Source organism: Eptesicus fuscus, chromosome 9 (genome assembly GCF_027574615.1).
Source record: "Eptesicus fuscus isolate TK198812 chromosome 9, DD_ASM_mEF_20220401, whole genome shotgun sequence".
Classification (NCBI taxonomy): Eukaryota; Metazoa; Chordata; class Mammalia; order Chiroptera; family Vespertilionidae; genus Eptesicus; species Eptesicus fuscus.
The window spans coordinates 83,674,646-83,701,543 of record NC_072481.1 but is presented as its reverse complement, the minus strand read 5'-3'; the positions used below and the strand labels follow the sequence as shown (position 1 = coordinate 83,701,543).

Here is a 26,898-nt window from a genome sequence, read left to right as displayed (position 1 = left end):
GTTACAATACTGCAATGCCATCAAGGACAATTAGTTAAATGTGTAACCAAATCAAGAAATCAAGAAGTGTGTTAAGATTAGACCCTATGGAAGAAAATTGTCTGTCTTTCAATTTATATATGAAAAAAAATTGTTAGAAGTTTCCTATATTCAGCAACAATATTAAAATTTACATGATATTATCCATATGAGTTGTGAAGCTGTAAGAAACTTTTCTAATTGATCAATTTAAAGAAAGTGATTGATCAACCATGGTAGGAAAAACTAGATTATCTTTTTATTCCGTAGAAAATAATATTTAAAAAATCACTGGCATATTAAGAGGTAACAGAGCCCAAGAAAATGTAGGGGGAAAGTGTTACAGAGTGTGTCATTTAATAAAAATCGTGCATTTTTTTCATCTTGTGATTTTCATATTTATCAGCTTTGTTTTCTAATTCTAAACAGATGTTCACTTTATTTCTAATTCTGCATTCATATTTTACATTAATATGTGTAATGAAAACTCTCCAATTAATTAAGGTTGAGCCTCACAAAACTTGGATACAACCTCTGTATCGGGCTTAGAAAATTCTTATTAACTATAAAGATGATTTATTTTCTATATTCAAAATATTTAATTGGTCTGGAATGTATTTTCAATTAGGTATGGAGTGGAAAATTTGCCTTTTTTCTTCAAAATGGTTAGTCAATTGTTTTTGACACCATTTTAAAATTATATATCTATATATCTATATCTACATCTATGTCTATATCTATCTATATCTATATTTTCTATTGCAACAAAGGTCACTTTAGCACATGTTAAATTCTTGAGTATGCTTGAAATCCTAGGATTTTTATTCTGTTCATTGTTTTATCTATTCCAGTTCCACTTTTAATTATTATTTTTTATAATATCTTTTAAAAATAGAGAAAATATCAATTTTTTCTTAGTTTTCAGAATTTTATTATTTATTGCAGCTTTTCTACTTGAACTTTTATTTATTTTTTTACATCTTTATTGTTGACAGTATTACAGATATCCCACTTTTTCTCCACATTGTCCCCAGACCAGTCCCCCCTGCCCCACCCAGGTTTTCACCACTCATTGTCTGTGTTCATAGATAATGCATATCTCTATGTATAAAACCCTAATATGCAAATAGGCCAAATGGCAGAACAACCAAACAACCAGTCTCTGACATGCACTGACCACCGGGGGTGTGCGTGGAACATGGCGGGCATCAGCTGCAGCGGGATGGTGGAGCAGGTGAGCGGGGTCACCAGACCAAGGCAGAGTGCCAATCGCTGTCATCGGGGTGAGCCTCTGGTGGTCAGGGGGTATGAGCGGCAGCTGCTGGCCCCGATCACCCCTCAGGGCTTCTCCACCTCCTTCTGCTCCTAAGGGGTGATCAGGGCAGCAGTTGCCGCTCGCATCCACTGACGGCGCTGGCCCCAATTGCTCCGCGCAGTCAACAAGTGCGAGCAGGGCTGGCGCTATCAGTGTGTGGGAGTGGGGCTGCCGGCAGACAGGGGCCTGAGGGCTGTGGTGGGAGGGGCCGGGTAGGGGCAGGGAGGATGGGCCAAGACCCACCCCTGTGCCCACCGCAGCCTCATGGCCCACAGTTTCATTCAAGGTGCACGAATTTGTGCACTGGGCTCCTAGTAAGCATGTAAGATCTTTGGTTAATCTATTCCTGCAAGTTCTCCCCTATTCCCTCTGAGATTCTTTAGTCTGTTCCATGTTTCCATGCCTCTGATTCTATTTTATTGATCAATTTATTTTGTTTATTAGATTTCTTGTTTATTTATTTTTAATTTTTAGATTCAATTGTTGATAGATATATATTTATTGCCATTTTATTTTTCATGTTTCTTCTTCTTCCTCCTCCTCCTCCCCTTCTCCTTCTTCTTCTTCTTCTTCTTCTTCTTCTTCTTCTTCTTCTTCTTCTTCAAGAATACCCTTCAACATTTCATATAATACTGGGTTGGTGGTAATGTACTCCTTTGGTTTTTTTCTCTTTTCCTTGTCTGTGAAGCTCTTCACCTGACCTTCAAATCCAAATGATAGCTTTGCTGGGTAAAGTAATCTTGGTTGTAGGTCTTTGCCATCCATCACTTTAAATATTTCTTGCCACTCCCTTCAGGCCTGCAAACTTTCTGTTGAGAAATCAGCTGACAATCTTATGGGTGCTTCCTGGGAGTAATTAACAGCTTTTCTCTTGCTGCTTTTAAGATTCTCTCTTTGTCTTTAACCTTTGGCATTTTAATTATGATGTGTCTTGGTTTGGTCCTCTTTGAGTTCCTCTTGTTTGGAACTCTTTGCACTTCCTAGACTTGTAAGTCTATTTCTTTCACCATTTAGGGGAAGTTTTCTGTCATTATTTCTTCAAATAGATTTTCACTATCTTGCTCTCTTTTCCCCTTCTGGCACCCCTATAATGCTAATGTTGGTATGCTTGAAGTTGTCCCAGAGGCTCCTTACACTATCTTCATATATTTGGATTATTTTTTCTTTTCACTCTTCTGGTTGGGTGTTTCTTGCTTCCTCATATTTCAATTCATTGGTTTGACTTTCAGAATCCTCTACTTTACTGTTGAATCCCTGTAAATTATTTTTTATTTCAGTTAGTATGTACTTAATTTTTGACTGGTCCTTTTTAATGTCTTTGACATTCTCACTAAGATCCTTGAAAATCTCATGAAGCTCCTTGAGTAACCTTATAACCATAGTTTTGACCTCTGTATCCTGTAGTTTGCTTGATTCCATTTCTTTCATTTTTGACATGTTTCTTTGTCTCTGCATATGAGCTGCTTCCCTGTGTTTGTTTCTAAGTATTAGCTAAAGCTGCTGTGTCTCCTGGAATTGGTAGAGTGGCCTTGTATAGTAGATGTCCTGTAGAACCCAGTGGCTCAGCCTCTCCAGTAACCTGAACTGAGCACTCTAGGAGTGCCCCTCTGTGGGCTGTGTGCATAGTCTTGTAGTTGAGCTTTGATTGCTGTTGGCAGCACTAGGAGGAGTTGACCTCTAGGCCAATTGGCTGTGAGGACCAGCTGCAACTACAGTGGAAGAGCTGCTGTGCAGGAAACACCCCTTTGGAGAAGGACTTGTTTCAGTGGGGCTTTGGTGCTCGCTTAGTCTGCCCCTTGAGTATGTCATTTGTGAATGTGTAGAGTTGTAATCTGGTATGATCTGAAGCTGTCCACTAGGTTCACTAGCTCTGGGGTCTCCTGGTAGGTACAAAGTCAGCCACTGCCTGGGGCCACCCTGCAAGAGCTACAGAGAGATATATAAATGGCTGCTATTGGGCTTAGAAGTGCCCAGGCAAGGCCCAGCTGTGAAGCAAGAAAGGTTGGTGCTAGTGCTGGGTCTCAGGCCTCTTATTGATAAGTTTGGGGCATGCTGATGCCAACTGCTGCTTGTTTGAGAGATTTTAGCAAAGTCTGAAGCCTGAGCAGGAACAGGCCATTCATATGGAAAAGCTGCTGCAAAGGCTTGGGCTGCAAATTAGGTTGGGCAGGTCTCAGGGAATGAACAAGGCAGAACGAACAGTGTGGAGTGAATGGTGTGGGCCATGCTAATGGAAACTCAGATATGGCTACCAGTCAGCTCTGCGACAGGAGAGGTCCCAGCACAGAAACAATGACTCTTGTGAGCACCCCCATCTGTGAGAAAGCCACCCCAAGTTCTTGCCCTAATGCCAGACAATCCAGTTCCTACCATATGTCCCTGGTTCCCCCAATGCTGCTGCTCAGCGCTGGAGCTCAGAGGAAGTGGGACCATGTCAGTTCATATGCCACCCTTTGAGAGGAACTACTGGGTCTCCAGCAGCCTCTATGTCACTCAGCCACAATCCCTGCTGGTTTTTACTGCCTGGAGTTATGGGGACTTCTCTTCCCAGTTCTAGAACCCTGGGCTGGGGGTCTAGTGTGGCGCTGGGACCCTTGCTCCTTACTGGAGGCCTCTGCAGTGGAGACACCCCTCCCAATTTAAAAAAAAAAAAAAGGCACTTATGTTGGACCAACCCATTCCATACTTCCACCCCTCCTACCAGTCTCAATGTATGTACTTTACTTCTCTAGTTGTTGGATTTCCATTTAGCCACACTTCGTGTGGTTCTGAATGATGGTTGTTCCATATTTTAGTTGTAATTCTGATGTGGTTGTGGGAAGCAGCAAGTACCAATGTTTACCTATGCTACCATCTTGGTTCTCTCTCTACATGAACTTTTAAATTGCTCAATCATGTTTTACAAAAAGAAGTCCACTAGAATTATGATAAATTTGTAAGTAATTTTACAAAACTTATATCTTAGCAATACTGAGTTCTCTTATCAGTCAGCTTCATTTTTGTGTAGTTGTCCATGTCCTCTAGAAAATGTTATAAATATTTTCCTTATAGATCCTGTGTCTTTCTAATTAAGTATATGTCAAGGTAATTTAGTCTTATTGTTGAGGTTGTGAAAGGCTCTCTGCTTGGATACTGTCAGATAACTGTTTTATAATTAACAGGTCTGTTTGTTTTGTAAATGGCCATTATACTGAATTTTCTTGTTTATTTTTAAAATTTTTCAGCTGCAAACATTGATATCACTGATACTCTCATGTCAATATTTAACAATTTATTTAGCTTTTCTCATTATATTGGCTAAGATTCCATCAAAAAATAGTAAACTATTTAGATAAGCTATTTATGATTTCTCTAGAAATGCCTCTGAGAGAGAGAGAGAGAGAGAGAGAGAGAGAGAGAGAGAGAGAGGAAAAGAGAGTGAGCACATCTAGATATCTATATGTATAGCCATATATATATATATATATATATATATATATATATCTGTGTGTGTGTGAGTAAATATATATATATGTAATGTTGAAGAAATAATCTTTCTAATTTCCTTAAATACATTGTCAAACATGGATGTGGAGCTAAACTGGGTACTTTTGGAAGGCATCTATTGGTATATTCATTTTACTTTCTATCACTTGTATCCATTACATTATTAGATTTCTCACTAAACCATCCTTGATTCCAAGAATAAACCCTACTATGGTTGTACTTTGTTGTTGTTTTAATACATTTGGATTGGTGGTATTTTTTCTTTTGTATAGAATTTATTAAGGTGACAGTGGTTAATAAACTTATATAGGTTTCAGGTGTGCAGTTCTACAATACATCATCTATATAGTGTATTGTGTGTTCACCAGCCCAAGTCAAATCTCCATCTATCACCATTTATTCCCCCTTTACCTTCTTCTACCTCCCCACTTCTTTCCTGCTAATAATCACCATACTGTTGTCTGTGTCTATGAGGTTTTGGGTTTTTTATTCTTACTCCCTGCACCTTTTTCACCCAACCCCCAACCTCTCTCCCCTCTGACAGCTATCAATCTGTTATCTGTCTGTGATTCTGTTTCTATTTTGTTTGTTAGATTATATTTTATGTATTAGATTCCACATGTGAGTGAAATCATATAGTACTTATCTTCCTCTGACTGGTTTATTTCACTTAGCATAATAATCTCCAGGTCTACCCCTGCTATCACAAAAGTTAAGATTTCCTTCTTTGGATGAATGAGTAGTATTCCACTTTGTAAATGTACCATAGCTTTTTTACCCATTCATCTACTGATGGACACTTGGGCCGCTTCCAAATCTTGGCTATGTAAATAATGCTGTAATGAACATAGGGGTACTCTTAAAATTTCTTCTTAGTTTTTAACCTTTGCCATTTTAATTATAATGTGTCTGGGTGTGGGCCTCTTTGGGTTCATCTTATTTGGGTCTCTGTGCTTCTTGGACTTGTGTCTCTTTTTTCTTCACCAAGTTTGGGAAGTTTTGTTTTTATTCCTTCAAATAGCCTCTCAATAATCCCTTGCTCTCTCTTCTTTTTCTGATATCTCTATGATGTGGATGTTGGTATACTTCATGTTGTCCCAAAGTTCCCTTAAACTATCCTAACATTTTAATATTTATTTATTTACTAGAGGCCTGGTGCACTGGTGGGGTCCCTCGGCCTGGCCTGTGCCCTCTCACAATCTGGGACCCCTCAGGGGATGTCGGACTGCCGGTTTTGGCCTGATCCCCTGGTGGTCAGTGCGCATCATAGCTACCGGCCAAAAGGTCAAAAGATTGAATGGTTGGACTGTCACTTAGGCTTTTATATACTAGTATATATAGATTTACTACTCTGATTGGGTATTTTTCTCTACCTTGTCTTTAAAATCATTATTTGATCCTCTGCTTCATCTAACCCAGTGATGGGCAACCTTTTGAGTTTGGTGTGTCAAATTTCGCCAAAAAACTGAGCATAACTCGGGTAGTGTGTCACTTTGAGGAAAAAACATTATTTCGCAAATGTTTCATCCTCAGGAGCAGCAAATGTTTCATCCTCGGCATGCGGCTGCCTCAGCGGCCACGTGTCATCAGAAATGGCTACGCGTGTCAGTGCTGACACGCGTGTCATAGGTTTGCCATCACTGATCTAACCTATTGCTTATTCTTTCCAGTGTATTCTTCATTTTAGATATTCTTCATTTTTGGTTGGTCTTTTTTTGTGGTTTCTGTATCCTTTCTCATGTTGTTGAGCATCGTTATTACAATTACTTTGAACTCTATATCTGATAAATTGCTTGCCTCCATTACATTGAACTCTTTTTCTGAAGATTTCTCCTGTTTTTTTCATTTGGGGCATGTTTCTTTCTCTCCCCATTTTGGCTGCCGTTTTGTTTTTGTTTCTATGCATTAGATAGATCTGCTATAACTCCCAGTCTTAGTAGCGTGTCCTTATGTAGTAGGTGTCTAGTGGGGTCCAGTGTTGCAGACATTCCTTGTTCCAGAAATGTCCCTTTGTGGGTTTGTAATTTAGTCTTGATTGCTATTGGACCATTCATGCATGGGATCAACCCTCAAACTAGCTGACTGTAAGCCTCAACCCTGACCACAGTATGTGAGCTGCTATGCAGGTGCTGACTACACAAAGTGGAATTCACCTCAGAGAATTGGTGCCTACCAAGATCTCCCTTTGAACATGCCACTTGTGAAGGTTATTGAATCTTTCTCTGATGTTGTCTGAAGCTGGCCACTGAATGTGTTGTTTCTGGGCCTCTTGGGAGGACTCTGATGAAGGCCAATGTCAGACACTGTCTGTGACTGGCTCTAGGCAACCTGTTTTGAACCTCAAGCGATCCACATTTTGTGGCTGCCTCTGCAAGGCCTAGGTGCATTTGGGAAGGACCAACCTGTGCACCAAGGCCAGTCTTTACCAGCACCAGGCCGGGGAACAAGTCAGCAAAAGTCCCAAGGCACCCTGAGATTTGCCTCCACCTGCCTTCACCTGCTGGTTGCCTATTAGGCTCAGTCACTGAAAGAGCCTCTGGTGGTACTAGAGTTGTATGAGGTAGGTTCACAGTGAGTCACCAGGTAGGGCTGAGTGGTGTTCACCAGATGGATACAGATTCAAACTCTATGCAGGTATTGGATATGAGGCCACTCATCAGATGTCTCTGGATATACCAAGTCTAGCTGCCACCCGCTGGGTGCCCACACACCTTTGTGTTGGGACAGGGTCTCAAGGAGTCATCAGGGTGAAGCAAGCAGAGTTTATCAGGTCCAAACAGACCAAGATTTGGCCTTGGGGAGGGAGGGCTCTGCTACAGTTGGGCATGCAAGGAAAAAATGGCCTCTCTCATAGAGCCACACAACTCAGTTTGTCCCAGATTCTGCCAGGAGAAGATAAAGCTTAGTAGGGTAGGGCTGCTTGGAGTCAGGAGGACAGAGCTACTGGATATCCCATGAGGGACAAGTGCTGTTCAGGATTAGTGAAAGGTAGGGGCATGGCTCCTGACCCAGTGCCACACAATTCAGTTTATTCTGGATTTTGCCTTGACCTCAGCAGGGCAGAGCCCCTAGGAATCTGGTGGGTGGGGCCTTTAGAGCAAGAAGGTGGGTCTGCCAAAATCCCAGAAGTTGGTTCTAGCACATTTCCCATGATGGGGAAGCACCAGTCAGGTTCACAGGAAAGTGTGGGAAATGACCCCCAACACCAAGACACACCAGTTTCCTTCCTACCAGTTTTAATGTGGCTTCTTCTGCAAATCCTTGTTTCTAAGACTGCTCTTCACCTAGGTTGTTTTGTTTTTTTTTCCCCACCTAGTTTTCAATTGGTTATTCAGGATGATTTTTTATAATTTAGTTGTAATTCCAGTTTGGTCCTGGGAGGAGGTGAGTATAGCTTTCATCTACTCTGCTGCCTTCTTAGATTTAACCTGAGGGGTGTTATTTTATGTAGGAGTTTTTTTATCCTCTGTAATCATAAGTAAAATTTAGATGTAGTGTTCTTTCATAGTGATAATTTTATCAGATTTTGATATAATCTATAATAATAAAAGCATAATATGCTAATTAGACCAAACAACCTTCTGGATGAAGCCAGGGCTGCGAGGGAAGCCCAGGTCCCAGGTGCCAGAGGGAAGCCAGTGCCAGCAGCCAGGAAAAGGCCTACTCTTGCACGAATTTTGTGCATCAGGCCTCTAGTGTTAAAATAAACTGGGAGGATTTCCATCTTTATTCTCTGGTGTATTTTAAATTGTAAAAGAATTCTATAATTTCAGAGACTAAAATAATATCCATAAAATCATATAGTTTTGGCAAATTTGGGGGGAGGTAATAATCAACTTTTTCAATTTTGTTCTTGGTGCATATTCTACATGTTGAGCCAATTGTGGTTATTTACATATCCCATGCTGACAATTTCATCATAATATTCTAACTTAGTTGAATAAAGTTTTGTAGAGAAGTGCCTTTTAATGTTTTGTCCTTACATTTTATCAATTAAAAATGTTTGAGTAAGCACCCCAATTTACTTATTTAATATTTGTATATATTTACTACTGTACTCATGGATTACAATTATTATAAAACAAACTCAGCAATGGAAAAATATGAAGGATAAGATAGAAAGGAAATAAACTGTTTTAAAATATTTTTGGTTTTTTAACTCCATAATAGAATAAAAAATCATTTTGCTCTTCTAAAGTTGTCTCTTTTTACCAGCTTTATTGATAAGTAATTGACATATAACATTGTGTAAGTATAAGGCATATAATTGTTGATTTGACACATTTATATATGCAAAATGATTAGCTAACACTTCCATCACATCATATAATTATCATTTCTTTTTGTGGTGAGAACATTTCAGATCTACTCACTTAGGAACTTTTAAATATGTAATATAGTACTATTATCTATAATCACCATGATATATATCTGATCCCCAGAACTTATGCATCTTATAACTTGAAGTTTTTAAACATGGACCAACATCTCCCCATTTCCCTACCTCCAAACCCCTGGTATAAACAGTTTATATTTTAGCAAATATCATGTAATTAAGTAGGCTTTTTTTCTGTTTTTGTTTTTTTCAGAGAGGAAGGGAGAGGGAGAGAGATAGAAACATCAATGATGAGAGAAAATCATTGATTGGATGCCTCCTGCACACCCCCTACTGGGGATCAAGCCCGCAACCTGGGCATGTTCCCTGACTGGGAATCAAACTGTTACCTCCTGGTTCATAGGTCGACGCTCAACCACTGGCCAGGCGACTTTATTCTTTTTTTTAAATCTTGGTTTAATACTTTGTGATATTCTTTAATTAATTTTTAAATATTTGTTTAAAATAACAATCCTAACTATAAAGATAACCTCACAAATGCACAAGACAATAGTGGAAAAAATAAATATATTATTGACAGGTTTCCTAATTCTTTATAGTCACTTGTTTATTCTCATTCACCAATTATATACATTTGCATTGAAATATTAGAAAATGTCCACATTTCCAGAAGCAATCAGTTCATCTTTTAAAATAATCAAAAGTCTTTGAATTTTTATATTTTTAACAAATAAATTTTAAAAACCACTGGGACTGTATATTTTGAATATACTAAAAGAAGTTTAGGTTTTTGGTGTCCAGACACAAAAATTTTATAAATGGCAAATAACATTTTCAACAACAAAATCACATGATAGTGAAAACATTTCTAAACATTTTTTCTCAAAATCTAGTCTCCAAAGCAAAAGTTTCTTTCAAAAGTAGATACTTTCTGTTTCCTTATAAAAACATTATCTTTACTTTTAAATAGTAGAATATGCTAATATTTGTTTAGTGACTTCTGGGTTGATAAAACTCACAGGCATTTACCTGTGCGGAAAGGCAGCAAACTTAAAATACTTTTCTTGATGAAGAAAACATGCATAACTCACCTATAGTTTAAAGTTGGTGATATCAAATTTTAATCCCAGATACCCTCTAAGAAGGGTACATAAAATCCCATGTACTTCATTGATTTGTAGGTTGATATCTCATAGTTTTCATCAAAGGTTCATAAATTTGCAAAAATATGATTTATGGAATTTGGTAACTATTTACATTTTTAAAACAAAACTTAGAATAAGTTAGTCCAAGATGGTGGTATAGGAAGACCCTAAGCTCACTTTCTCCCCTGGACACATCAAATATACACCTACATACAAAGCACTTCCTTTTGAAGAACAAGTGAGAACTGATTGAATAGCTTCAGGACAATAATTGAGAGTTGAGGCTACATAAAGAAGGGTAGAAGAAACAAAGATGTGGTAACCATGGGAATACTACCCTGACGGAACAACCTAAAGGAGGGAGGAATATCACTGAAGGACCCACTTCCAGACTTGCTTGTACTGAAGCACAGCAATAAATCAGTAATTTAAAAGGCACCTAAAAAGTCCATTTACTAACCCCAAGTGACCTGCCAATTAGGTAGGGAACAGCAAGAAAATTCTTTTTTTTTTTTTTTTAACATACTTTTATTGATTTCAGAGAGGAAGGGAGAGGGAGAGATAGAAACATCAATGATGAGAGAGAATCATCAATCGGCTGCCTTCTGCACGCCCCACAGCAGGGATTAAGCCCGCCACCCAGGCATGTGCCATTGACCAGAATTGAACCCGGGACCCTTCAGTCCGCAGGCCGATGCTCTAGCCACTGAGCCAAAACAGCTAGGGCAGCAAGAACATTCTTGAATCTGCAAGAACTCTATGGGACCGGAGGTGTTGGCAAGCACCATTATTTATGATCCTCCTCCACCTAGACACCATAGATAGTAGATTGGTTCAAGCACTCTAGCCAACTGCAAGGCTGCCGCAGCACACCACAGGCCTGTTTGCTCTGTGCCAACCCAGACCTGGCCAGCCTGCCGGCAGAGCACCCCAGCACTCTGCACCCTTGCACACTTCAGACCACGTCCACCTCAGCTCCAGCCAGCCAGCTTGTTAAATGTACACAGCCCACGTAGTCTACACAGAGTTTGCTCCTACACAAAGCCACCACTTCAAATTCAGGAGAGGGAGCTGTTTTGTTTGATTCAAAGAAACAACACAGAAAGTCAAACACAATGAGGAGAGAGAGAGAAAAATACTTTTCAAATGAAAATAAAGAAAAAAAAACCCTAATGAAATGGAGATAAGTAATTTGCCTGATGAAGAAATCGAAGTAATGGTCATATGGATGCTCATCAAATGGGAGATCATTGGGACCTCCTGTGGTACCATCGGACTTAGACATGCAGTGGCCAATAATCAAGACAAACTGGAATTTGAGGATGGATCAGTCCTTAAACAGTTTCTTTCTGAAATGGAGTTGTCCTCTGAAGACAGAGCAAAATCCTTTGAAAAGAATGAGGCCATACAGGCAGCCCATGAAGCCTGGCACAAGAAAGCCAGTGTTGGGTAGATGACAAAGTGAACTTTCACTTTATTCTGTTTAACAACATGGGTGGCCACCTCTAGGAATTTGATGGGCGAATGCCTTTTCTGTTGAACCATGGCACCAGTGCAGAGACCTCGCTGCTGCCGGACACGGCCAAGGACTGCAGGGAGTTCACCGAGCATGATCAAGGGGAAGTCTGCTTTTCTGCTGTGGCCCTCTGCAGGGCTGCCTAATGCCCTATGGGAAGGGACTTAGCTTTTTTCCCATCTGCCCTTCACCATCGAAATAAATCCCTACTAATGCATTCTAAAATGCTTCAGTACTTGTAGAAAACAGCTGTTCTCCTTCCGTTCTGTAGCTATACTCACCCTCAACCACACCCAAGTTCTAGCAAGAGCTCAACTATTGGTTGAGCAGTTTGTTGTACGTTTCAGATGACGAAGCATATTGTATGCCTGGTACCTCAATATCTAACGCTTTAGATAAATTTCTAGAAATGGAAACGCTGGGTCATAAGGCAGTTCCATTTTTAATTTTTTGAGGTAACTCCATACTGCTTTCCACAGTGGCTGCACCAATCTGCATTCCTACCAACAGTGCACAATGGTCTGCTCCATCCACATCCTCACCAATACTTGTTTGTTGATTTATTGATGATACCTATTCTGACAGGTGCCTGAAAGACTATTTTGAAAGAATATATGCACCTCTATGTTCATTGTTGCATTATTTAAAATAGCCAAGATTTGGAAGCAGCCCAAGTGTCCATCAGTAGATGAGTGGATACAAAAACTGTAGTATATTTACACAATGGAATACTATACTGCCATAAAAAGAAAGAAAATGTTACCTTTTTTGATAGCATGGGTGGATCTGGAGAACATTATGCTAAGTGAAATAAGCCAGTCAGAGAAAGACAAGTGCCATATGATTTCACTCATATGTGGAATTTAATGAACAAATTGAGCTACCAAGCAAAATAGAGACAGACTCATAGATAAAGATCAGGCAGACAGTTCTGGTGTATGTGGGGGGAGGTGGTGTGGATGTGGAGGGATTAAGTAAAAAACAATAAAAAAGGGAGAGAGAACTGGACATGGACAGCAGTATGGTGATTGGAGGAGAGGGGTGGAGGTAGAAGAGGGCATAAAGGGGATAAATGGTGATGGGAAAAAGTTAAATTAAATTACATTTTTAAAAAGTTAAATTAAATTACATTTGTATTTGCAAACTAGATGCAAATACAAAAGAAACAAAAATAAAGCCACTCCCAGCCCAAAAATGAAAAAACAAACAAACAAACAAACAAAAACCCTAATGCTTTAAATGCCTACTTTGTTTTGTGTCTGTAAGTTAAGGCCTTGGATGTGGCTTAAATTGTTTGTCCTTATAAGGAATAAAAAATAAAATAAAACTTAAATCACACCTTATCCAATTGCATCCCAACCCCATAATTATTTGATACCCACTACCATCCATTTTTAAAAAATATGTGAATCAAAGCTTACTTAACAATTGAAAATTGTACTTCATTCTTTTTCTCTTTGGACTTCTAGTTCTATCCTGCTTCTAAAACCTCCTCCCCAGAGCATTTTTTTAAATATATGTTTATTTTTGAAACTCTATGTTAATCACCATTATTTACTATAATAAAAGTGTGCATATAATTTAAAGTTTAATTTTGTAATTACCTGTGAACATAAGGCTCCAAATGTTAATTGCCTCTTGAATAGAGCTATTATTAAAATTATTAGTAGTACATAATTGGTCAAACAACTTAACTATGTTACACATTTCTATAAATAACCATTACATTTTTAATCATTTGGAAAAAAACTCTTAATGATATGAATGAGGTTGGGTTCTTTTTATGGATAAGTACTGCTTGTGGCTTGAATGAGACAGGGCCTACATCAATTCTCATCTATTTTATGTTTCCTGAGGTAAGCGTTGAGAAACCTTGTTAATATAAATAGGTAGCAATTGTTATAGCAATGCTGCTCAATATGCTTAACCACTTCTATATCATATGCCAAAAAGTCACTCACTGATGAAATTACTTTTAATAACCTATTTTTTAACAATTCTAATTCATTCTTCAATTTTGTTGAAAGCAAAGAATAGTCATTGGAGTTCTTCAGCTAGGCTTTATTGAGACCTACTTAGTAATTATTATATTAGTCAGCCCTGCTTGCATTACCAACAAAATCTCAGTGGCATATAACAAAAAGCAGTTATTACTCTCCTTGGCATGTGTATAGGTCAACTGAGGCAACTCTGTTGCAGGTCAATTCTGGTCTGTCCCTTGTGTCTCCTTCAAGGGTGCAGAACGAAGGCTCAGTGGGCATGCGCTCATTATGCCAGCGGTTAGAAGTATGTGTTTCATTTTAAACCTAGGCTCAGAGTTGGCACGGTACCCCTCTGTCCACATTCTATTGGCCAGATAATGTCCAATGACAAAGCTGGACTTTCATGGGTTGGGATCGTCTCATGGATATGTGGGTTGGGGAAGTGAATGTTTGCTGACCAATAATCTAATTTACCATACCTAGTAGGAATTCTTTTTTTGCTGTTTGTTTTATTAGGGATTTAATTTTTACTTAGTGGCAACTTGTTCAACACAATATATTTAAAGTGTTAGTAGATTAAGAAAAGACTGAGAAAGGCTTCTGAGATGCTTTTAATATTGTATTTTTTTACCCAGGTGGTGGATGCACAGATGAGTTCACTTGGTGATAATTTATTGAACTGTGCATTCATTATCTATTTACTTCTTTATGTATGTTATACTTCAAAAAAGCTATTTTTAAATAAGAAGTTGAAAATTTTAAATTATTTTTTATTTCAAAACCTTTTCCCACTGTCATATTTTTACACAGATCTTTTTTTAACTTATCACAAGCTTTAAATATGTATTTTATTAATGTTGTTAGAGTTGTAGACTTAGGGCATTTAACTTATGGTCAATGTCTGCTATGAAACCTAATTAGTAAAGCCATTTCTCATTTTCAAGACTATCAACTAAATCACATTTACTTTGCATCACAAAAACACTCACTGCATTTTTCAATTTAAATAAGTGTTAATATTTATTTTAAGGAATGTTATTTTTAAAAAGACTACAAAATAAATTATGCAGTGCATTTTGTAGATATAGTTGACTAAAAGTGGCTTAAAATTGTGCATATTCAATACAGTGAATTTATTTGCTTTTTTTAAAAAAGCAAGAATAAATCTATACACTGTGTTTATATCTTAATTTCTAACAACATAGTGCAATGTATAGCTAAGATGATGTTATTATGAAGGGAGGAATCTAATAAAAACATGCTATTAATACTAGAGGCCTAGTGCACGAAATTTGTACACTCTGGGTGGGGGAGGAGGTCCTCTCAGCCCGGCCTGCACCTTCTCACAGTCCAGGAGTCCTCAGGGATGTCCAACTGACAGCTTAGCCATCAGTCAGACATCCTTAGTGCTGCCTTGGAGGCGGGAGAGGCTCCTGCCACCGCCGCTGCGCTCGCCAGCCGTGAGCCTGGCTCAGGGCTTCTGGCTGAGCAGCGCTCCCCCTGTGAGAGCGCACTGACCACCAGGGGGCAGCTCCTGCGTTGAGCGTCTGCCCCTTGGTGGTCAGTGCTTGTCATAGCAACCGGTCATCCCGCTGTTTGGTTGATTTGCATATTAGCCTTTTATTATACAGGATTGTGTACATATATGTATCAGTCTTTGACACCTGACTTTTTGGAATAAATAACTGAAAATCATGTGTAAAAATAAAAAAAAATAGATTCATTAATTTTGTTCACATCATGAGCAAACATTTTCTACATTTTATGAAAGGTTTTATATATTACTAAAAAGTTAATTATTCCAGCCGCTATCCTAATAATTAAAAAAAATTTAATATAATGTCAGCTTGCTTATTTATTTATTTATTTATTTATTTATTTATTAATCTTAGTTATTGAAAGTACTACATAGGTCCTCCTTTTCCCCCCATTAACTTCTTCTAGCCTACTTCCATCCTCCCCAGTCAGCCCCCTCCCAGGCCCTTACCACCCCATTGTCTGTTTCCATGGGTTATGCATAAATGCATACAAGTTCATTGGTTGATCTCTTAAAATTTTAATGAGGTAGAAAAACAGTTTAGAAGATGATAAAATTATTTTTAGGATATGACTTGACAAAACAGGTTTGAAACAACAATTGAACAATACACACTAAAACTAAAAAGAAAAAATTTAGTTAACTTGAAAAATGTGAACCCCAGTTACTTTTAAAGCAACTAGTGCCTCTATCCTGTAATTATAAACATGTATATATTTTAAATATATTTTATTGATTTCAAAGAAGAAGGGAGAAGGGGAGATAAAAACATCAATGATGAGAATCATTGATTGGCTGTCTCCTGCACGCCTCCTACTGGGGATTGATCCTGTAACCCGGGTATGTGTCCTTGACCGGAATTGAACCCGGGACCCTTCAGTCCACAGACCGATGCTCTATCCAGTGAGCCAAACCAGGTAGGGACTGTACTTATTTTTTAAATATGCTTTTCTTTCCAGACAACGACACAACCTAGGGATGAGTGTTGAGAGCAGCTGAAGGAAATTGCTTATGTTTAAATAAATGAAAGAAAAAAGTAAGTCATTTTTAGCATGAAGATGTCTAAGTAATGTTCCTTAAACTCTTCCTAAGGGAAAGCAAGGTACTTTTGGTAGTCCTTTTGAGAAGTAAGAGGGGATGTTGTAAAGACATCCTCTCTCCCTGAAAAGTCAGAGTTTAGAACCATCTACCAGAGGCAAAAGACTCTTGTTTCTAATACACCAGCTGTATCTTTAAAGAAATATGTATGAGAGAGGGAAAGACTAGAAGCCCTGTGGGCTTTTATTGATCCAGGACTAATTATAAAAGGAGGTTTCCCAGAATATAATATTTCCAGAAGTCCTTTTTTTTTTTTGGTGACCTGAAAATTTATTACATTCTGGGGCCATATACCATTATGGTAAAATTCAGGAGGGGTGAGGGTAAATCTCTCATGATAGTCCTAACGGCATTCGCTGAAACCACCAAGGCGCTCTACTTTCTGTGCTCATGGTTTCTCATCCGAATCAACCCATTGGTTCTGGCCACTGCATTGTAAAGGGAAATGATGTGTGTCCTTTCTGGGCTGGAACATTAAGTGCCACTGCAAAAGCCTCCAGAGTTCTCTATTCCTTCTGCCACAATGATTGGCAACCTTCTAGCCAGTGACTATCTGTGTTGCAGAGTGAGGACAACATGATCCAAAGACTCAAACCTTCCCTGGTTGAATGGGCATCATAAATGAAACATAACCATCTGTGTTTTAAGCCACTGAGATTTTGGGTGGCTTGTTTCCCAGAGCATCCTGACCAATTCAGCTTTCTTTTATAAAGTGGGACAAGGTTATTTGAAAGGAGACGTAAGAAAAAAGAGGGCACACAGTATACTAGAGAAGCCTATAATATCAAACTTGTGCTCTGTATATTGAGTCCTTTAAACTATCCATATTGTACCCCTTTTATAAAAGACTCTACTTAGCCAAGTATGAAGGTTAATATTTTAAATACTTTGCCAAAGCTAACTGGGGAATCTTTGTGGAAAACAAAGGATATTCATGGTCATTCCTCATCTAATTTCAGAGAATTATATTCAGTTATTTTAAATAACCTAGTCTGAATTTAGCTAAGTATTTATTAACTAAATATGTCCCAATATACTGAAAGTGAGGAAAAACCAAGGTCAATAATGTCAACACTCACCATAGTGAAAGTCTCACCTCCCCTCACCTAACAAGGAGACTCAGATTCTTGTCCTTAACCAAAGGTTAAACAGTAAAGTGCTTGCTTAGGAAAAGGTTCTTGAAATGACAAATCTTCCAACCCTAGAGTCAGTCAACAGAGTGTCCTCTTTACTGGAGAAAGAAAAGATTAGGGATTTGGCCTGTCTTTGTGTTTGCAGTTACCAAAAAAAATCTTCTTCATGACCACTATGACTTTATGACTGCCCAACTTCATCCATTTTTCTTATTTTTTCAGTTTAACTTACTGTTCTTTTTTCTAACATCTTAAGGTGGATATTTAGCTCACTAATTTCAGCATTTCTTCATTTCTAATTAAAGCAATAAAAATCTTTCTAAATATAGCATTAACTGCAACCCACAAGTTTAATACATTGTATTTTTCACTTACAATAATTTTGTTTTTCAATTACAGTTGACATATAACGTTATATTAGTTTCAGATGTACAACCCAATGATTAGGCATTTACATAATCTATGAAGTGATCACCCCAATAACCTAGTAGTCATCTGACACCATACATAGTTATTACTACACTAGAGGCCCGATGCATGAAATTTATGCAAGGGGCTCGGCCCCAACCACCACCGCAGCCGCCTCTGTCTCAGCCCCCACTGCCGCCGCAGTTTCATCCACAAGGTCATCCGGTCTAATTAGAATATTACACTTTTATTATTATAGATTATTGACTATATTCCCTGTGCTGTACTTTACATCCCCATAACTATTCTGTAACTATCAATTTGTACTTCTTAATCCCTTCACTTTTTCACTCATCTCTCAAACCTCTTCCCATCTAGCAACTGTCAAAATGTTCTCTATAACTACTTGTTTGTTTATTTTGTTTTTCAGATTCTCCATATAAATTAAATCATATGGTATTGTCTTTCTCTGACTTATTTCACTCAGCACAATATTCTCTAGGGCCATCCATGTTGTTGCAGATGGCAAGATTTCATTATTTTTTTAATGTTTGAATTACACTGAGTGGCCAGATTATTATGACCACCCCATCAGTACTTCATTGGGCCACCTTTTGCCTTCAATACTGCAGCAATTCTTTTTGGCATTGACTCTACGAGATGTTGAAAGGTGATGCGAGGAATCTGACACCATGCCTGATGAATAGCACTGTCCAGTTCTCTGAGATTTGATGGTTGTGGAACCAGCTGACTGATGGCTCTTTTAACTTTGTCCCACAAATGCTCAATTGGATTGAGATCTGGTGATTGTGGGGGCCACCTAAGCAAGGTAAAGTCTCCCTCATGTTCTTGAAACCACTCCTGCACCATGGCATGGCGCATTGTCTTGTTGGAAGAAGCCATCTCCATTGGGATATGCCATCAACATGATAGGATGAACTTGATCAGCAACGATACTTAGGTATGTTGTGCTATTCAGACGTTGTTCCACATGAATTAAAGGGCCCAAATCATGCCAGAGAAACATACCCCAAACCATAACACTGCCCCCACCAGCTTGAAGGGTTGTACTCATGCATGTGGGGTACGTGCTTTCATGCTGTTTCCATGAAATTCTCACTCTGCCATGTGCATGATGCAACTGGAAACGTAATTCATTGGACCACATGACCTTTTTCCAATGCTCGACTATCCAATCCTTGTGTTCCTGTGTGAATTGGAGAGGTTTTATCTTGGTAACTGCAGACAGCAAAGGTGTTCAAACAGGCCTTCAGCTTCCATATCCCATACAATGCAGTGTATGGCTAATTTGACTACAAACGTCAGGTGGTCATAATAATCTGGCCACTCAGTGTATATTCCACTGTATATGTACACCACTTCTTCTTTATCCATTCATCCAATGAAAGACACTTAGGTTGTTTCCATATCGTGGCTATCGTAAATAATGCTGCTATGAACACATGGATGCGTAGATCTTTTTGATTTAGTGTTTTGGGTTTCTTTGGATAAATACCCAGAAGTGGAATTGTTTGGTCCTTTGTTGTCTCTTGTGATAGCCTTTGTTTTAAAGTCTATTTTGTCTGATATAAGTATTGCTACCCAAACTTTTTGTTTATTTCCATTTTCATGAAATATCTTTTTCCATCCCTTTACTTTCAGTCTGTGTATGTCTTTTGATCTGAAGTAAGTTTGTTGTAGACAACATATGTAAGTGTCATGTTTTTCTTTTTATTCATTCAGTCACTGTGTGTCTTTTGATTGAAACATTTTATCCATTTGTATTTAACGTACTTGTTGTTGGATATGTATTTATTGGAATTTTATTAGTCATATTTTTTATGTTTTACTTTTTCCTTCTTCTTAAAGAAGAACCTTTAACATTTCTTGCAATACTGGTCTGGTGGTGATAACTTTTTTAGACTTTTCTTGTCTGAGAAGCTCTTCATATGTCCTTCAATTCTAAATGATAGCCTTGTTTGGTAGAATAATCTTGGTTATAGGCCCTTGCCTTTCATTACTTTGAATATTTTGTGCCAGTCCCCACTAGCCTCTAATGTTTCTGTTGAAAAATCAACTGACAGTCTTATGGGAGCTCCCTTAGAGGTAACTAATTGCTTTTCTCTTTCTGCTCTTAAGATTGTCTCTTTGTCATTAATCTTTGGCATTTTAATGATGATGTATCTTGGTGTGGGCCTCTTTGGGTTCATCTTGTTTGAGACTCTCTGTGCTTCCTGGACTTGTATGTCTAATTCTTTCACCAGGTTAAGAAAGTTTTCTATAATCTTTTCAAATAAGTTTTCAATTCCTTGATCTTTCTTTTCTCCTTCAGGCACCCCCATGATGTGAATGTTGGAAGTTGGAAGTTGTCCCAGAGGTTCCTTATGCTATCTTCATTTTCTTTTTTATCTTTTTCAGTTGATTGGATGTTTTCTGCTTCTTTATCTTCTAAATTGCTGATTTGATCTTCTGCTTCATCTACTCTGCTGGGGTCTTTCCACAGCTGCAAGGGTTCAGGAATCTGGAGAAGGGCTGCGTGTAAATTGAATAAAGAGACTATACATGAAATATACATTTGGGAGGCATAGGGGAGCCAGGGGAGGCTCCACTTTCTAGTGAAGTGGGCTCTCCAAAAGTCCGGACACATGGCTTTTTATTTGCTGGGAAACACATTGGCCCTTTAGGAATGCAAACAGGTAAAGTTTGATAAACAGGAAAAGATGATCAGGTTAGGGGAAATGCCTACAGCTGTTCCAGCAGCAGGTAATAATATATGCAGATTTTCAGCCCTGCTGAAGCCCCAAGATCCATCAGCCTTCTGAGGAACTTCTTGCATAATTATGACCTGCTAGAATTAGCCTCCAGCACTACTCTACTGTTGAGTTCCTGTAATGTATTCTTCATTTCAGTTATGGTATTCTTTATTTCTGACTGGTTCTTTTTTATGTTGTTTTTTTTTTTAATCTCCATTTTTATGTTTCCTATCACTTTGTTGAAGTTCTCACTAAGTTCATCTACTCTTCCCCTAAGTTTATTGAACAACCTTACAACCAGTGTTTTGAATTCTGCATCTAGTAGGTTGCTTGTCTCCACTTTGTTTAGTTCTTCTTCTTGAGCTTTGTTCTGTTCATTTGTGATACGTTTCTTTGTCTCCTCATTTTGGTTGCTTCCCTGTGTTTGTTTCTATGTATTAGGTAGAGTTGCTACATCTCTCATTCTTGGTAGAGTGGCCTCGTGTAATAGGTGTCCTGTAGGGCCCAGCATCACATCCTCCCCAGTCACCTGATCTGAGTGCTCTAGGTACCCGCTCCTTCATGTGGGCTGTGTACACCCTTTTGTTGTAGTTGAGCCTTGATTGCTGTTGATACATCAATGAGAAGGATATACTTTTAGGCTGATGGGCTGCAAGGAATGGCTGCTGTGCAGGGGTCAATTCCACAGAGTTGCTGCTGTGCAGGGGTCAATTCCACTTCAGAGGACAAAATTCACTTCAGAGGGGCTCTGGTGCTTGATGAGTACACTCCTTAAGTGTGTCTCTCATGGAGGTGGTTGAGTGGTGCTCTGGTATGCTCTAAAACTGATTAATGGGTGCTCTGGCTCTGGAACCTCATGGGAGGTACAGGCCAAGATCAGCCACCATCTGTGCTCTTCCCAGAGCCAACTGACAGGAGCTACAGAGCAATCTGCAGTTGGCTGCTATTTGTGCTAGGATTGGAGATGCCCAGGAGAGGCCATACCTGTAAATCAAAACCAGCAGCCTACTACCAGGTCTGGGACCATTTAGTAAGAGGAATGGGCACAGGAGGTCAGATGTTGCTTGATTGCAGGTTGTGAACTTTTGAGAGATTTGAGAAAGTGCATTAGCATGAGCCAAGACAGGCTGTTTATATGGAAAAGCCACTGGAAATGGCTTGTGTAGATCTGCAAGTTGGGTGGGTCAGGATCACCAGGGCAGGGCAAACATTATGAGCCAGATTGATGGAAACTCATCCATGGTTCTGTGGAAGGTGGGCTATTCTGTGGGGGTGGGCTCAGCAAAGGAACAATGACATCTGCCAGCACATCTGTCTAGGAAAAAGCTGGCCCTCAAACTTTCACCCCAAGGCCAGACAATTTAGTTCTTCCCGTATGTCCCTGGCATGCCTTTTAAGCTGCAATCCCAGCACTAGAGCTCAGAGCAAGTGAATCCAAATAAGTCTATATGGGCCCTTCAAGAGGAACACCTGGGACACCAGTAGACCTCTGTCTCATTCAGCCTACAACCCCACTGGTTTTTATAGACAGAATTATGGAGTCTTCTCTTCCTGGCACTGGGTTGGAGATCCTGGTGTGAGATTGGAAGTCTTTGCTATTCAGGGGGACCTCAGCAGCTGAGATATCCTCCATATTTTTAACCACCACATGTGAGTGTGGAACCAGCCCATTTGGTGTCTCTGTTCCTCCTACCAGTCTCAATGTGGCTTCTTTATATTCTTAGTTTTGGGACTTCTGTTCTCAAAGTGTGTCTCTCATGGATGTGATTGGGTAGTGCTCTGCTACATTTCAGGCAGTTCTGAATAATGGTTGTTCTGTAGTTTATTTGTAATTTTGATGTGGTTGGGGGAGGATGCAAGTACTGAATTTACCTACATCTCCTTCTTGACCCTCCATGGCCAATAGATAATATTTTACTTTAACTTCATAATTTTCATTGTGCTATAGTTTTTGATCCATGTGTTATGCTGATTTGTATTTCTTAATTTCTTAGTTTCCAAACTCAAGTTTTTCTATTTATTTTTTTGGGTTGTGCTACCATTTAATTGCACTAAGTCAGACAAAAATCACTATATGATTTCATTATGATTTCAAAATTTTTATACTTTCATTTAAATGCAAATGTTCCACATGCATTTAAAATGAATGTGTGGTCTACAAGTCATTTGATTTAGTCTTTCATATGTGTTCATCAGATCAAGTTTTTTAATTGTATAGTACACATTTTCTATATTCATGTTTGTTCTATAAAACATTGAGAAATATGCTAAACCCTCTGAGTATAATGGAAGATTAAGATTTGCCTTTTTTATAGGTATGCCAATTTTGCTTTACATATTTTGGGGCAATATTCGGTATATGTAAGTTTAATTTTTTATATTTTCTTTGTTAATTGAAATTTTATCATTATAGTGCACCATTTTATCTCTGGTAAAGAGTTTAGGCTTTGCTTTAAAGTCTCATTTGACTGATATAGATCTAGGGACACTAGCTTTTGAGGTTGGCAGTTTATGTACTATATCTTTTTCTATTATCTTATCTTCAACAATTATATACACTTATATTTTAGAAGTGTTTTATCTAAGTAGCTGAGTGTTACATTTTTATTCAGTCTAACATCTTTATCTTTTAATTGGATCATTTAGTCCATCTCCATTTGATATAATTACCAATATAGTCTTTTAAATCTACCATCATATTGAGTGCTTTATTACTTGTCCCATCTATTTATGTTCTTTTCTGCCCTCTAATTTTTACTTCTTTTGGACTAATTATTTTTATTATTTGATTTATCCTCTATTAGTTTGGAAGCAATATAATCATTCGTTATTCTGTTAGTCATTAGCTTAGAAATTAGAGCAAGCATTCCTGCTATTTCAAAGGCTAGTACTAATTTATGACTTTTATTCTCTTTCAGGAAAATTCAAAAACATTAGAACACTTTAATTCTATTTCTCTTATTCTCATATTCTTCTCTTTTTATTACTACCTACTCTTAGTGTAATAGATGTGATGTTACTCTCAGATTATACTGAGAATACAGATCAAAGAGTTTTGATCTGTAAAGAAGAGAGATTTAATTTATTATCTCAAGTTCATCCCCTTTTCTGAATCATCAAGTCTTTTCATATGTTGATGACTTAGTGATGTTTCTTGTTAGCTATCCTCTATGGAGGAATGTCTTTATCTGACCAATAGTGGTAGTCTAGATGGGTTTTCCTTGAAGCTCTGTGGGGTGCTTTGATAGATTGCATAAAAACTGGAAGCAATTATTTCTCTCACTGAATACACACCTTCTTGCTGTATGACTTTGTAACTTCTCCCATCAAGAGTTGGAATCTATTTATCTTCTCCTCAATCTTGACTGAATTGCTTTAACAAGCAAAATGTGGCAGAGTCAGGTTCTAATTCCAAGCCAAGGCCACAAGAGGTCTTGTGCATTTTGGTTCTTCCTCTTGAATTTAGCAGAGCCACTAAATCAAGATCAGGCTGGTTCTCTAGAGGTTGAGAGACCGTGTGAAGAAATGAGGCATGACAGTGAGGCAATTCTAGATCAGCTACCTCCAGCCAACCCACCATCTGACCATACACAAAAGTGAACCCAGCCAAGACCAGAAGAACCACCCACTGAACTCACTCAAATTGTCAACTTGCATAATTGTGGGCTAAAAAATACTTTGATGAAAGTTTTAAATATATATTTTATTAATTTCAGAGAGGAGGGGAGAGGGAGAGAGAGATAGAACCATCGATGATGAGAGAGAATCATTGATTGGCTGCCTCCTGCACACCCCACACAGGGGATCGAGCCCACACCCAGGCATGAGCTCTGATTCGGAATTGAATCATGACTTTCTGGTTCCTAGGTCAAGGCTCAACCACTGAACCACACCAGCCGGGCTTGATGAAAGTTTTGATGCCTCTAAAAGTACAATTTAAATCTACATTTAAATTTAAGTGCAAAACTTTTATGGTTTAGCTAAAGTAGTAGTCATCACCAAGACTGTCTCTAGAAACCTACTCTAGCTATATAAAATATTACTAAGTTCACATGTATATTAAAATAAAGTGTGATAAATTTTGCATGTTTTTTAACTTCATCCTACACCCTGACCTTCTTTCAACAGACTAGGAAGTCTGTTATTAAAGAATCTCAAGTTAAAGTGTTGTCATTTTACATTAAAATGTAAGGTATTGATTTTTTTTCTTCACTCACCTATAACCTGTAAGAGAGCAAAATGTCTCTCACATCAGATGGAGATAAGGATAATAAAAAATCTCTAATGGTTAAAAAATTCTGTGCTGAAAAAGAAAAAGCATTGATCAACATGTACTAGGTTAGAGAGTAAATTCCTAGGCTGGATAACCTAGCATTTTTATTCATATTCGAGTAAAATATTACACAAAGGAGCTGGACTCATTTTTTAAAATATTAGACATACAGTTTTTCTATCCTAAAGCATATTTGTGTCTGCTGGCAGACAAGTACAGGTAATTGCCTCCAGGTGTTTGCCTGCAGGAAGTCATTGAAATTCAGTGCTAGTAATGGCAGTTTCCTCAGCAGCAAAAACTAACCTGCAGGAACCTCATAGGCATGGGTATATTTTAGAACAGCAATGCCAGCCAGCTGAAAGGCCAAAGACCCAGCAGGCCCAGCTTAACAAGAAACAGATTAACTAAAACAAGAATCAGGGAAAGATTTTAACTATTAACAAAAATTTAAGATGTAAAAAGAAATTTGTTTATTATTTTATAAAAACTTTTAAAAGTTGTTTCCTTTTCTTGAATTCTTACTTGTTTATGGTAGCTGCATGGCAGATTTCCCCCCTCCCCCTCAGAGAAAATATGAATTACAAGAATAACTGCACATTTCTTTAAGTCCTGTTTCTATAGAAGCTCATGTTAAAAAATATTCATTATTAAAAATAATCCTTTCAGGGGCGGGGTTTACGGGGTCAACGGGGGAAACAGGGGGGTATCTATAATACTTTCAACAATAAAGATACATTTTTAAAAATCTGGATCTTTGTTCCACTGTGAATAAATAATCTAGGACATATTAAAGATGGCAAATTAACCATTGGCATTTAGCTCATTTCTTGCACCTCAAATGATAGTAATGTTGCTGGTTTTTTCTTGAAAGGTACACATTTACAAAGACAAAGTAAACAAGAATGGAGACAACAGCAACAAAAATTTGAGAGTTAAGAAAAGATCTCAGAAAGATAAATTTAAGCCAGCTGTTGGAAAAGCTGAGGAATAGCCTGATATTTTGGGAAATTTTCGAATAAAAATCCATGAATGAGCATTATCGGGTACCACTGGACGCTTTGTTGCAAGTGTAAATATTTAGAAGGAGCTGGACCTCCAGATTTCCTCCCCTATCCCTTGTCACAGGTCAACTATGCACCCCAGCGAACGACTGGAGAGAATTATTTCCTGGAAACAGACATGCCGAAGGCACAGTACTAAAAACAGGGGGATTGAGTTTACATACTGACTGCTAGGATTTCCGTTATCTCTTGCTCTTTTCTGGTCTGGAACGCTCATGAACGCGCAAGCGCAGGCGCGCCTGCGCACACAGACACATCCGCCCAGGCAGGTGATTGGACGTCTTCTCTGGGGAATGTGACCAGTCTAAGAAGAAAGATCTGAACATACTGACACTGAGGGCTCCACAAGGAAAAGTAAAGAAACGTCACCATACAGTGAAGTCTGTGGCTAATAAAAACTAGCCACTCACTCATCTCATCAGTTTTGAGTGTGAATTCCTAGTGCGAGTAGCCAGACAACAGTCTCAGTAGTAATGCCGGAAGCTAGAAGACAATGAATTAATGCCTTCAAAATTCTGAGAAATGTCATTTTCATCCTAGAATTTTTATTCAGACAAACTATAAACTAGTGTGAAGATAGAAAAAAGATATTTTCAGATGATCCAAGTCTCAAATAGTTTTGTTTTCCATGAATTCTTTCTTAGGTAGCTCCTCGAGGATGGGTACTACTCAAGTAAGGAAATAAACTAAGAAAAAGCCCCTGGAAATGGTGTCCCGCCCGAGGGACAGGAGAGGCAATCCTCAGGAAAACAGTAAAAGGGATATATGGGAACCCTGATACGTCAGGCCTAGAGGGTGACTTTAGAATGTAAGTCAAAAAGCTCTAGGAGAGAGCTA

The 26,898-nt window shown here is 38.4% G+C and overlaps 1 long non-coding RNA gene across 2 annotated transcripts in view; it reads right to left on the bottom strand.

Moving 5' to 3' along the window:
* The window catches only part of LOC114233190 (uncharacterized), a 38,565-nt gene that overhangs the window by 4,288 nt on the left and 7,379 nt on the right, over window positions 1-26,898 (bottom strand). Inside the window, exon 1 of one of the 2 annotated variants that reach the window (XR_003619344.2) lies at window positions 26,226-26,259. The exons of the other annotated variant lie outside the window; for it this stretch is intronic. This is a non-coding gene — a long non-coding RNA (uncharacterized LOC114233190). Of the gene's footprint in view, window positions 1-26,225; window positions 26,260-26,898 lie in introns of those variants that run through there. 2 annotated transcript variants of the gene reach the window in all.